The sequence below is a fragment of the Ambystoma mexicanum genome, chromosome 2q (assembly GCF_040938575.1).
Source record: "Ambystoma mexicanum isolate Mex_15411 chromosome 2q, UKY_AmexF1_1, whole genome shotgun sequence".
Lineage (NCBI taxonomy): Eukaryota > Metazoa > Chordata > Amphibia > Caudata > Ambystomatidae > Ambystoma > Ambystoma mexicanum.
In genome coordinates, this window is record NC_090924.1 from 101,807,114 (window position 1) to 101,819,130 (window position 12,017).

Sequence of the window (12,017 nt, forward strand, 5' to 3'; positions counted from 1 at the left end):
AATTTAAACTTTGAAGACAATCACACACACACAGGTTTCTTAGTCAGGCAGTTTGCCCTTTCACACGTCAGGCTTCCTAGTGAAAGGGCAAGCTGCCTCCCCAGGTATTCTTGGAATAGAGCGCAGATATTCTGGAAATACCTGCGTGCCGTGAATAACTCTGCGCAAGCCTGCACGCAGAGGTTTTTCTGCACACTCCCAATATTCATGGAATTATTTGCCCAAAGCAACTCGTATAAGCAGTTGTGGCAGGAACGCCCCCAACACGCCCCCATGCAAAGCAAAAACAGCCAGAAACAGCTACCTTTGCATGCTCCCCGGGCGCGAATACATGCACCCTTGAAAAAGTGTGAGGGGGCAAGCAGGCCTGCATCTCGGGCACCCTACGCGAGTCCCCCGTAACTGTTACCGGCACCCCAACAACATAAGTACGATTTATCGTAATTTAGGAAAAACTTGGAAAATCTGCCTGTGAACCCCCATAAACCGTTCCTGCACCCCACTACACTGCGTATGTGCACCCCTAAGTTAGATCGGAGAGCTGGCTGCGTACACGCACCCCTAAATCCGACACCCGATTTTAGCTCTGCGCAGTGAATCCAATGCGCAAGTGTCTGTACGCATGCCTTCTGTGGTGGTTACAGTGAGGGATTTGCACTGCCATTTCCATACAGAGAGGTTGCGCGGACGGGTCCATGAATACGTATCATTCCGCGCAGTAGTGGGTGTGCGATGGACTGCCTGCGGGCCGTCCCTCATAATGCCCCCATTTTTCCTTGTTCTTCCTCATTTTTGGAGTTCCGCCACCTTCCCTGCCCTCTGCGAAGGCAACCCCAATGCTCTGCATAGTCTCTCGCACAGTCACTCGGCCGGTCGCCGAGATGTACCAAGCCTGCGCGAAGTCCCCGCAAAGTACGAAAAAGTGCTGCGCAGTCGATTCCATGAATTGACAAACGGGATTTTGCTCGGAGTTTGGCGTGCAGAGTCCCTATTCCCCATGCAAATAATCCCATGTAATCGGGCCCTTTATGGGCAAACAATGTTTGTTTGCTTGCTGTCACCTGGATTTTAGTGGTCAGCAGGTGGGTATTCCCCCTGAGTACAACCGCCAGGGCTGTACCATAAAAAAGAACAACAGCTTTTTCTTCTTCTTCTTCTAAATTACTGAATGCGTGGGCGGACCCACGCAGGCACTTCCCCATCCAATAGGATGATGTGCACCTACCCCCACCATTCATACACATTGCCCTCACAATCTCATAACTCCTCCCACCGCCCCGTCTGCCTCACAAAATCCAACAACACACTGCTCCTCCTCCTGCCTCTCACCCCGTCACCACCCAGCAAAGCCTTCCAACTCAGCTCAGCCACACCCAGCGCAGACATCTGAACTCTCATCAATTCTCTCTCCTCAACATGTCTCTCACACCTAAGCAGAAAATGTCCCACAGTCTCAGGCACCCCACACACTGCACAGTCCCTCGACTCACGCTTCCCCACTCGATATAGACAGTCATTCAGCCCCACATGTCCTATTCTCAACCGATTCATCATCACCTCCTCCCCCTCCTCCAACATGGCCTAGGCATTTATGAATATCCCACCGCAAACTCATTGTGCCTAGTGGCTCACGCTGGTTATCTCGAAAAGGACGTGGGGCAGAATACAAGCACTTGCATGTTTACGCACTTTCTCTCGATTGACTATGAGTTCCACGGACCCTCATCATTGACTGTGTTGGCTAAGGCTGCTGGGAGCTGCAGTCTAAAACATCTGGAGAGCCAAAGGTCAGAGACCCCTGCACGTAGATAGATCAGCAAATGACCACCATATGCGTGCAGTGTGGAGTGCAATTGAAAGGAAACTGGGGAGGATCCACTATTATGCATTGGTTCTGCATCTTCCTAAATGTGGGTCAAGAACACAGCAGTCACCGGCTATGGGTATCCATGTGCAAGGAACAACCCAAACCGTGGAACAAGCCACACAAGTGGAAGTAGACGGTTGCCCTTCCAGGTGAAGCGCAGTCAGGACTTAACTAGGCACTGGTCTACAGAATATCACACACCTCTGAACTCCTCCATAGCTTTAACTGGAACTCAGTAGAGGAATCTCACACTGCAGGGCCAAAAGCTGTAATTAAAGCACACGTCTCTGATGATTATTTCCTTGACAGGCAAAGGTTGTGGGATTGCCGTAATTAATAGGGCAATCTCGTGAACACTCTTACACAGCTGTAATGCTTCCATTGGGTCGGCTATCTCAGAGGCGTTGCTAGGGGGACTGGGGGGCTAAAGCCCTGGGTCTTTTGATTGTAGCCCGGATAGAAAATCAGAGGCTACAACCATAAAGCTAGCTAACCCGGAGTCCCAGCAGTCTCGACATTAGCGTTGCCCCTGATCTTTTCCAGACCTAGCAACACCCGATTTACGCTGCTCAAAAGGCATGGGCAGTCACTGCAAAGAAGAGGCTCACACTCCACAGCATCCATGTGGTCCAAATGGGACAGTGCCCGCCATTTTACAAATCTGGGCAGCACTGGGCAGAGCAGGGGAAAAAGTCTGCAACAGCCTGGCATAGGAACAAAGCGTCTCTTTGACCGCCCCCAGCTTCAAATCTAGCCGTGTTTGTAAAACACCGGGAGGAGGGGAACCCCAAGAGAAGCCTCAAAGTGCAATTTCTGGTAAAACGCTCATAAATCAGTCCAAATTTACTGTTGATAGAAAATTCCTCAGCATCCGGCTTGTTAAAGAAAAAAAATAAAAGTAGGAAGGAAGAGAGTCCAAAAAATGCAACTTCGGATGGGTTGCCATGGTAAGTAATGTCTCGTGGCAGCGGATGGGTCCCTGATGCAATGAGAAAGCAATTTCATAAGTGCCGGATCAACAACCCAAAAAGGATGCCGCAGCGGCCAGCGGGTCGCGGCCTCATGTCTGACTCCCCGGGGCTCGCGCGGATGGGCCTGTAACTCTGCGGGCTCCTCGAGAACATAAAGCATGCAGCACGCGCTCCGGCAAAGAAGGGTCCCCGCCCTGCATCACTGCACGCATTCATTCCTTTAGATGTGTGATGGACCTCTAACATTAAAATGCGAGTCCATTTTTCACTTCCCAATAGATCTTACGGAGGCCCACAGAGGGAAAGTGACATTTTCAGAATGACAATCACGACTCTTTTTTTTTTTCTTTCTATTTTCTGGTTCAACAGTCCACATGAGGTGTCTCTTCCCCACTAAACAGTGACGGATGGACATCTTTGAATTAATAATCACCATTGTCAATTGCCTGGGTTCCAATCCACTATTTTTCAACCCACTCCTACCTCAGTGGGAACATTATAGGCAAAACAGCACTGGTGCCACCACAAAAGGACAGTCTGTCCTAAACTGCTGGCCACGTTGCTTCTGCACATGAAAACATGCACACCCAGGTATATAGCCTGGATCCTATGTAGAGCAAGCGCAGGGCCCTTGTCTGGGCATACCGGGCCACCGAGGGTGGCTTGGCAACACTAACAGTGCTGGATGGAAGCTTTTAATTAATCACAACCACTGGTAATTGGATACTTACAGATCATCATCTTTTATCCTCGATGACATTACAGAAAGGGAAAAACATTCCAATCAGTATTACACTTTCACAATAGGGGCGGTTGACTACGAACTAGATTGGTCGATTCGTTGTATACTGCACCTCAAGCAACCCAATGCAAGTTTCAGCCCCATTTTGGGTAATTAGTGCGGTGTCGCCTGGGACTGTAGACACAGACACAGCAAGCTGGGCGACTCGTGTCCAAGCATACCTGTTCCATTATGTTTCCATTCTAGAACTTTCATCTGCTGTAGTCAGAAAGCTTTCCTGGAAATGTTATTGTTGTTTTCCTGTCTGCTTGTGACGAGAATGTTCAGAATGCTTTCAATACCAGTACTGACTGCCTTCTAAACATTCTACTTGGCTGAGAGGAGGTCATTTACGATGTCCTTGTGCTAAAAGGATGAACATCGTTGCCCTGTATGCCCACTTTTCATATTAGACTATTCTCACTTTATTGAGGATTCTTGCATTGCTATGATGTATAACATCGTTGCCCTGTATGCCCACTTTTCATATTACCCTATTTTCACTTTATTGAGGATTCTTGCATTACTATGATGTATGACATCGTTGCCCTGTATGCCCACTTTTCATATTAGACTATTTTCACTTTATTGAGGATTCTTGCATTACTATGATGTATAACATCATTGCCCTGTATGCCCACTTTTCATATTAGACTATTTTCACTTTATTGAGGATTTGTGGCATTACTATGACATATAACATCGTTGCCCTGCATGCCCACTTTTCATATTACACTATTTTCACTTTATTGAGGATCCGTGGCATTACTATGACACATAACATTGTTGCCCTGTATGCCCACTTTTCATATTACACTATTTTCACTTTATTGAGGATTTGCGGCATTACTATGACACATAACATCGTTGCCCTGTATGCCCACTTTTCATATTACACTATTTTGCACCTTATTGAGGATTCTTGCATTACTATGACACATAACATCGTTGCTCTGTATGCCCACTTTTCATATTAGGATATTTTGCGCTTTAGTGAGGATTCCTGCATTACTATGATGTATAACATCGTTGCCCTGTATGCCCACTTTTCAAATTACACTATTTTCACTTTATTGAGGATTTGTGGCATTACTATGACACATAACATCGTTGCCCTGTATGCCCACTTTTCATATTACACTATTGTGCACCTTATTGAGGATTCTTGCATTACTATGATGTATAACATTGTTGCCCTGTATGCCCACTTTTCATATTAGACTATCTTCACTTTATTGAGGATTTGTGGCATTACTATGACATATAACATCGTTGCCCTGTATGCCCACTTTTCATATTAGACTATCTTCACTTTATTGAGGATTTGTGGCATTACTATGACATATAACATCGTTGCCCTGTATGCCCACTTTTCATATTAGACTTTTTTCACCTTATTGAGGATTTGTGGCATTACTATGATGTATAACATCGTTGCCCTGTATGCCCACTTTTCATATTACACTATTTTGCACCTTATTGAGGATTCTTGCATTACTATGATGTATAACATCGTTGCCCTGTATGCCCACTTTTCATATTACACTATTTTCACCTTATTGAGGATTTGTGGCATTACTATGACACATAACATCGTTGCCCTGTATGCCCACTTTTCATATTACACTATTTTGCACCTTATTGAGGATTCTTGCATTATATGAGGTATAACATCATTTCCCTGTATGCCCACTTTTCATATTAGGATATTTTGCGCTTTAGTGAGGATTCCTGCATTACTATGATGTATAACATAGTTGCCCTGTATGTCCACTTTTCATATTAGACTTTTTTCACTTTATTGCGGATTTGTGGCATTACTATGACACATAACATCGTTGCCCTGTATGCCCACTTTTCATATTACACTATTTTGCACCTTATTGAGGATTCTTGCATTACTATGATGTATAACATTGTTGCCCTGTATGCCCACTTTTCATATTACACTATTTTCACTTTATTGAGGATTCGTGGCATTACTATGACACATAACATCGTTGCCCTGTATGCCCACTTTTCATATTACACTATTTTGCACCTTATTGAGGATTCTTGCATTACTATGATGTATAACATCGTTGCCCTGTATGCCCACTTTTCATATTACACTATTTTCACTTTATTGAGGATTCGTGGCATTACTATGACACATAACATCGTTGCCCTGTATGCCCACTTTTCATATTACACTATTTTGCACCTTATTGAGGATTCTTGCATTACTATGATGTATAACATCGTTGCTCTGTATGCCCACTTTTCATATTAGGATATTTTGCGCTTTAGTGAGGATTCCTGCATTACTATGATGTATAACATCGTTGCCCTGTATGCCCACTTTTCAAATTACACTATTTTCACTTTATTGAGGATTTGTGGCATTACTATGACACATAACATTGTTGCCCTGTATGCCCACTTTTCATATTAGACTATCTTCACTTTATTGAGGATTTGTGGCATTACTATGACATATAACATCGTTGCCCTGTATGCCCACTTTTCATATTAGACTATCTTCACTTTATTGAGGATTTGTGGCATTACTATGACATATAACATCGTTGCCCTGTATGCCCACTTTTCATATTAGACTTTTTTCACCTTATTGAGGATTTGTGGCATTACTATGATGTATAACATCGTTGCCCTGTATGCCCACTTTTCATATTACACTATTTTGCACCTTATTGAGGATTCTTGCATTGCTATGATGTATAACATCGTTGCCCTGTATGCCCACTTTTCAAATTACACTATTTTCACTTTATTGAGGATTTGTGGCATTACTATGACACATAACATTGTTGCCCTGTATGCCCACTTTTCATATTAGACTATCTTCACTTTATTGAGGATTTGTGGCATTACTATGACATATAACATCGTTGCCCTGTATGCCCACTTTTCATATTAGACTATCTTCACTTTATTGAGGATTTGTGGCATTACTATGACATATAACATCGTTGCCCTGTATGCCCACTTTTCATATTAGACTTTTTTCACCTTATTGAGGATTTGTGGCATTACTATGATGTATAACATCGTTGCCCTGTATGCCCACTTTTCATATTACACTATTTTGCACCTTATTGAGGATTCTTGCATTACTATGATGTATAACATCGTTGCCCTGTATGCCCACTTTTCATATTACACTATTTTCACCTTATTGAGGATTTGTGGCATTACTATGACACATAACATCGTTGCCCTGTATGCCCACTTTTCATATTACACTATTTTGCACCTTATTGAGGATTCTTGCATTATATGAGGTATAACATCATTTCCCTGTATGCCCACTTTTCATATTAGGATATTTTGCGCTTTAGTGAGGATTCCTGCATTACTATGATGTATAACATAGTTGCCCTGTATGTCCACTTTTCATATTAGACTTTTTTCACTTTATTGAGGATTTGTGGCATTACTATGACATATAACATCGTTGCCCTGTATGCCCACTTTTCAAATTACACTATTTTCACTTTATTGCGGATTTGTGGCATTACTATGACACATAACATCGTTGCCCTGTATGCCCACTTTTCATATTACACTATTTTGCACCTTATTGAGGATTCTTGCATTACTATGATGTATAACATTGTTGCCCTGTATGCCCACTTTTCATATTAGACTATTTTCACTTTATTGAGGATTTGTGGCATTACTATGACATATAACATTGTTGCCCTGTATGACCACTTTTCATAATAGACTTTTTTCACTTTATTGAGGATTTGTGGCATTACTATGACATATAACACCGTTGCCCTGTATACCCACTTTTCATATTAGACTATTTTCACTTTATTGAGGATTCGTGGCATTACTATGACAGATAACATCATTGCCCTGTATGCTCACTTTTTATATTACACTATTTTGCACCTTATTGAGGATTCTTGCATTATATGAGGTATAACATCATTTCCCTGTATGCCCATTTTTTATGTTAGGATATTTTGCACTTTCTTGAGGATTCCTGCATTACTATGATTCATAACATTGGTGCCCTGTATGCCCACTTTTTATATTAGACTATTTTCAATTTATGGAGGATTCGTGGCATTGCTATGACACATAACATCTTTGCCCTGTATGCCCTATGTTAATATGGCCTGAGAAAACCCCAGTTCAAGCAGAAATGGGAGGCCGGGAAATCCTGCGCTCAATATCGAAAATAGCCAAAGTGGAAGGCAACACCTGCTTCATTAACAATCTGACATAAAGCAGAGACAGCGTGCGAGCAATAGCGTTGCAGCTCTCAGAAGTTCTCATACAAAACAATGGCTTATAAGGCAAGATGTCATCATCACTGATGTCATACTACAATCTCTGTTACACACACCTATCTGATAAAAGGATTGGTTAAGGGAATTGACTATGTATATATTACATAGGGATTAGTCTTCTAATTGATCATTACCTATCTGATAGCTCAAACTGAGACCACCTCTAAAATGATAATAATGAATGAATATATGTCATTACCACAATAAGCTATTGGTTGGCATAATACATAATGGGCGGCCTAGCATTGGGGGTCTCATTGGTTGGCATCTTACTGACCAACCTTGCACAGTTGTCAGGTCATCAACGCCTGAACAAGGCTGGAGTAGGGGGAGAGAGGTCTAGGACTGCTTTCCTTTCAATTAAAAAATTATACTGGGGGTCATTACAAGTATGGTGGTGTGGGAAAAAATTGGCAGTAATGGAATTATCACCACGTTTCCTGCACCAGCATACTACGAATATGGCTCTGGAGTGGGGAATTTACATCCAAAATCATAACAGAGGTAAATCCACCCACTTTCTGCCAAGAATTTGCAAAATTGACAGAATTACCACAGGGGTAATTCCACTGGTGGTAATTCTGCCAAAAATGCCGCATAGAGACCAATGGGTTCTCAAAAAATGGGGATTAACTTTGCCGCCACCACTTGTAATCTGGCAGTAATTCCAACGGACCAAGTGTTGGTAACAGTAATTCCATTGGGCGGTATACTGGCAAAATTCTCACCAAATATCGTCCAACTCGTAATTAATTTATCCCTTATTTCTAGACCATAAGCCAGAGCAACCTCTTTGTAGGTGGCCTGGCATGGCGCTGCATGTCTGAGAATATGTGGGGAGTCGGGGAATGTGCCACTCTGTGTCCAGAGCTAATAAATAGACAGTGTTCTTGAATTATGGGTCACATGTGAGAGGACCATATTTATAATTATTTCACACTGCATTTACTGAGTTTGTAGCTAATATAAATGCAACTTTTATTACTTTCTCATCCCCTAGGGACTTAGTCGATCTGTTCCTTATGAAGGTTTTAGCTAATAATTATTCTGCACCTTGCCTTCAAAAGCTGGTTATTCGTTAATTAATCTTAGAGAAATATGTCTTGTGCCATGGGAATTATTATCTTTTGTTCTGCTCCGAGCCATTCAAATCCTCCCTCATTTTTCAGTAACCTTGGATGGGTCCACCCAGCTTCAGTCTGCACCCTGCACGGGTCTGGGTTTAAGTGATTTCAACAGTTTGAGTTTCATGAAGCCTCAACGTCTTCCATTCATTTTAATGCGTGCTGCTGCTTCCATTTTGAAAAAGATGGCTGACCATTAGTGTTGCAGTTCTATGTTAGTGAGATATATACATATATCGTTCTTGTTGCATTTCAGCTTATACATTGCTTATGTTACATTCTTTGTGTCTTTATGGTTGCAAGCAATATTATTTGTGCATAAATGCATTGACCTAGTGTCTGTGTTTCTTCATGGTGAGTGCATATCTACTTTGTGTTCATTGCATGCACGTGTTTCAGTTGACAGTGAGTTTGTTCATTCTCACCATCTTTAGTTACGGTAAGTCCATTTCCTCCTGTACCAACCAGGAATAAGGCCGGTATGGTCGTCTTACTAAGTAGCATTTCCCACCTATGCGATATTGGTATTGGGCTGGGGGAGTAGCTATGAATGACTTATTCATCTGCCTATCAACAACCACTTTTTATATTTGACGATTTTCCACTTTATTGAGTATTCTTGCATTAATTACTATGATGTATAAAATCAATGCCCTGAATGACCACTTCTTATACCAGACTACTTTGCATTTTATTGAGGATTTATTTTCATTACTGTAATGTATATCATTGTGCTACTAGATGTTCTATTTCATTCCAAAGTGCTTTCTACTTATTGGGGAGTAAGGTTTAGCGGCATAGATGTGGGCAGTGGAAATCTTTTCTCTTGCTAATATGCATAATGCCGTTGTACCCTATGCCCATACTTCGTACTAGACTTTGAAATACATTTTATACTGTCCTCCCATCCACTTCCCGTATGGAAAGTGTACTTTGCTGCTTTGCTGTATTAAGAGTATTCAATACATCTATTAGGAACTATGTGCATGTTGTTTTTATGGCCCGCCTTTTTATGTAATACTATTCTGAAAAAAAGTAAGTTAATGATGGTAGCTCAGTGTAATCACCATTATCGAGTCAAAGCTTTTTTAAGACTGTTGTAACAAAAGATAAACCCTATTCAAAAGAATTACAGAAACATGAAATGAACACCTAATTTGAATAATATTCAGGGGTTGGTTTTATAACAGGCTGCAAATGCATGCAGGGAACTGCCAATGCTTGCTCTCACGTGCTGTGGGGTCACCTGCTGCAATGTTCATCACTTTTAAAGCAGTGAGTAAAACTAAAGAGTAAAATGAGGCAAAATCGCCTTTACAGTTCAATTTTGCTCTCCCGTTTGAGCTTTGCAGGGAGTGTTTTATAAGGTATTGCAATGGAATCCGCCTGCTTATTAACAGGTGCTACTGTGAGGCGTACTCCATTAGAATCCATTTGTTTCATGCCTCCATGAAAGTCTCATGCAGGCATAAAACTAAGTGCCTCTTCAAGATGGAGCAGGAAAGCAGGGCAGAGGTGTTATCTCCTCTCCTTGCCCCTCCTCTGCATTTTGCCAGCAGGAAAATGTAAACCTTTTATGCTCCATCCCATTCCAAATAACCCCTCCCTTTTATCTGGGTCATACATCAGACAGTGGAGCTAATTTTTGAGTCTCCTTTAATTCGGCACCAGGAACCTATCATAGCGCAGTGCAAAAGGGGAAGGCAAAAGGGAGGGCAAAAAGGCAGCGTACATGCCTATAAGCTGCCCTAAATGAGGTAAATGCTGCTAGCCATGCGTACATACATTTACAATGGATTCCTAAGGAGCAAAAAGTGATCCAACTCAATTGGGATCCCCAGAAAATCCATGCCTGCACAAATGCTGTAGTATTTATGTGGGGAGAGGAAAGGAGTGGCAGAAACATGCGTTACAGTCCACTCATCCCCTCTGCTATACTCATTAATGAGCCATGACACAAATGACGCTATTCATGTACATTACGAGATCAGAAAAAATTAGCTCCTCAGAGCTCCACATTTTCTAAAAATTGTAAATTGTCTGAACGGGACTACTTATGGTTGCACTTGTGTGCAAGCAGGTCCCCTGTGGGCAATTTTCATATTTTGCGCTCCACAGTGCAAAAGAGAAGTGCAAAGTGATGCTGCATCTTTGCACCTCTCTTTAACAGTGAGCAGTGCAAATAAATTAAAACGCTGCCTGCCATTTACGCGTAGCAGGCAGTGCTTACAATGATTTCCTGTGGAATCTGTAGGCAGTGTAAAATGTAACTCTCATTCTGCTCCCACCTTCTGTCTTCAAAAACAATGAAAATTCCCTGAAGCATGAATGGAGACATTAAGACAGGTGTACCACAGTTATACTAGTCTTCAACATCTCCATTTACACTACGTGGACATGGAAAATGAGCTCTAGTATGGCACATGGCAATGGAGAGCATATGGAGAGCTCTCTTGGAATGTCATTTTCTGTGGGGAAAAAATACAGCCCCAAAATATCAGAAATAGAGAGGCCATGCTAGGCCCTTATTGTAAGGGCGAAGCAGGCTGATGTTGAGACCCATTGGAAAATACAGGCCAGTTCAAAACATTGTTTTCCGATATAAGGCCTAGTGAATGAACAAAAATGGGCCTATTTCAACTTTAGTAAAATACAAAGACACTGAGTTGCTAACTGTGTCCAATGGAGTCAAACAAAAAGAAACAGGTGGTGCTGCAGATGTTGACTTTGTGTAAATTGAGAATAGGCACTTTTGACAGATTGAAAACTGCAGCAGTACACATGTGAACATATACTTTGAAACGGTAGGCATGTGAAAAGTACCAAGGAGGAATTGCGCATTACCTTTAAAAAGTGGAGCCAAGTGACATAGTTCGGAGAAAGACATGTACTGTTCACAAATAAATTGACATCCAAATGGAAAGGCCCATTTGTTGGATTTTTCTATGTAACTGTGGCCTATGTGTG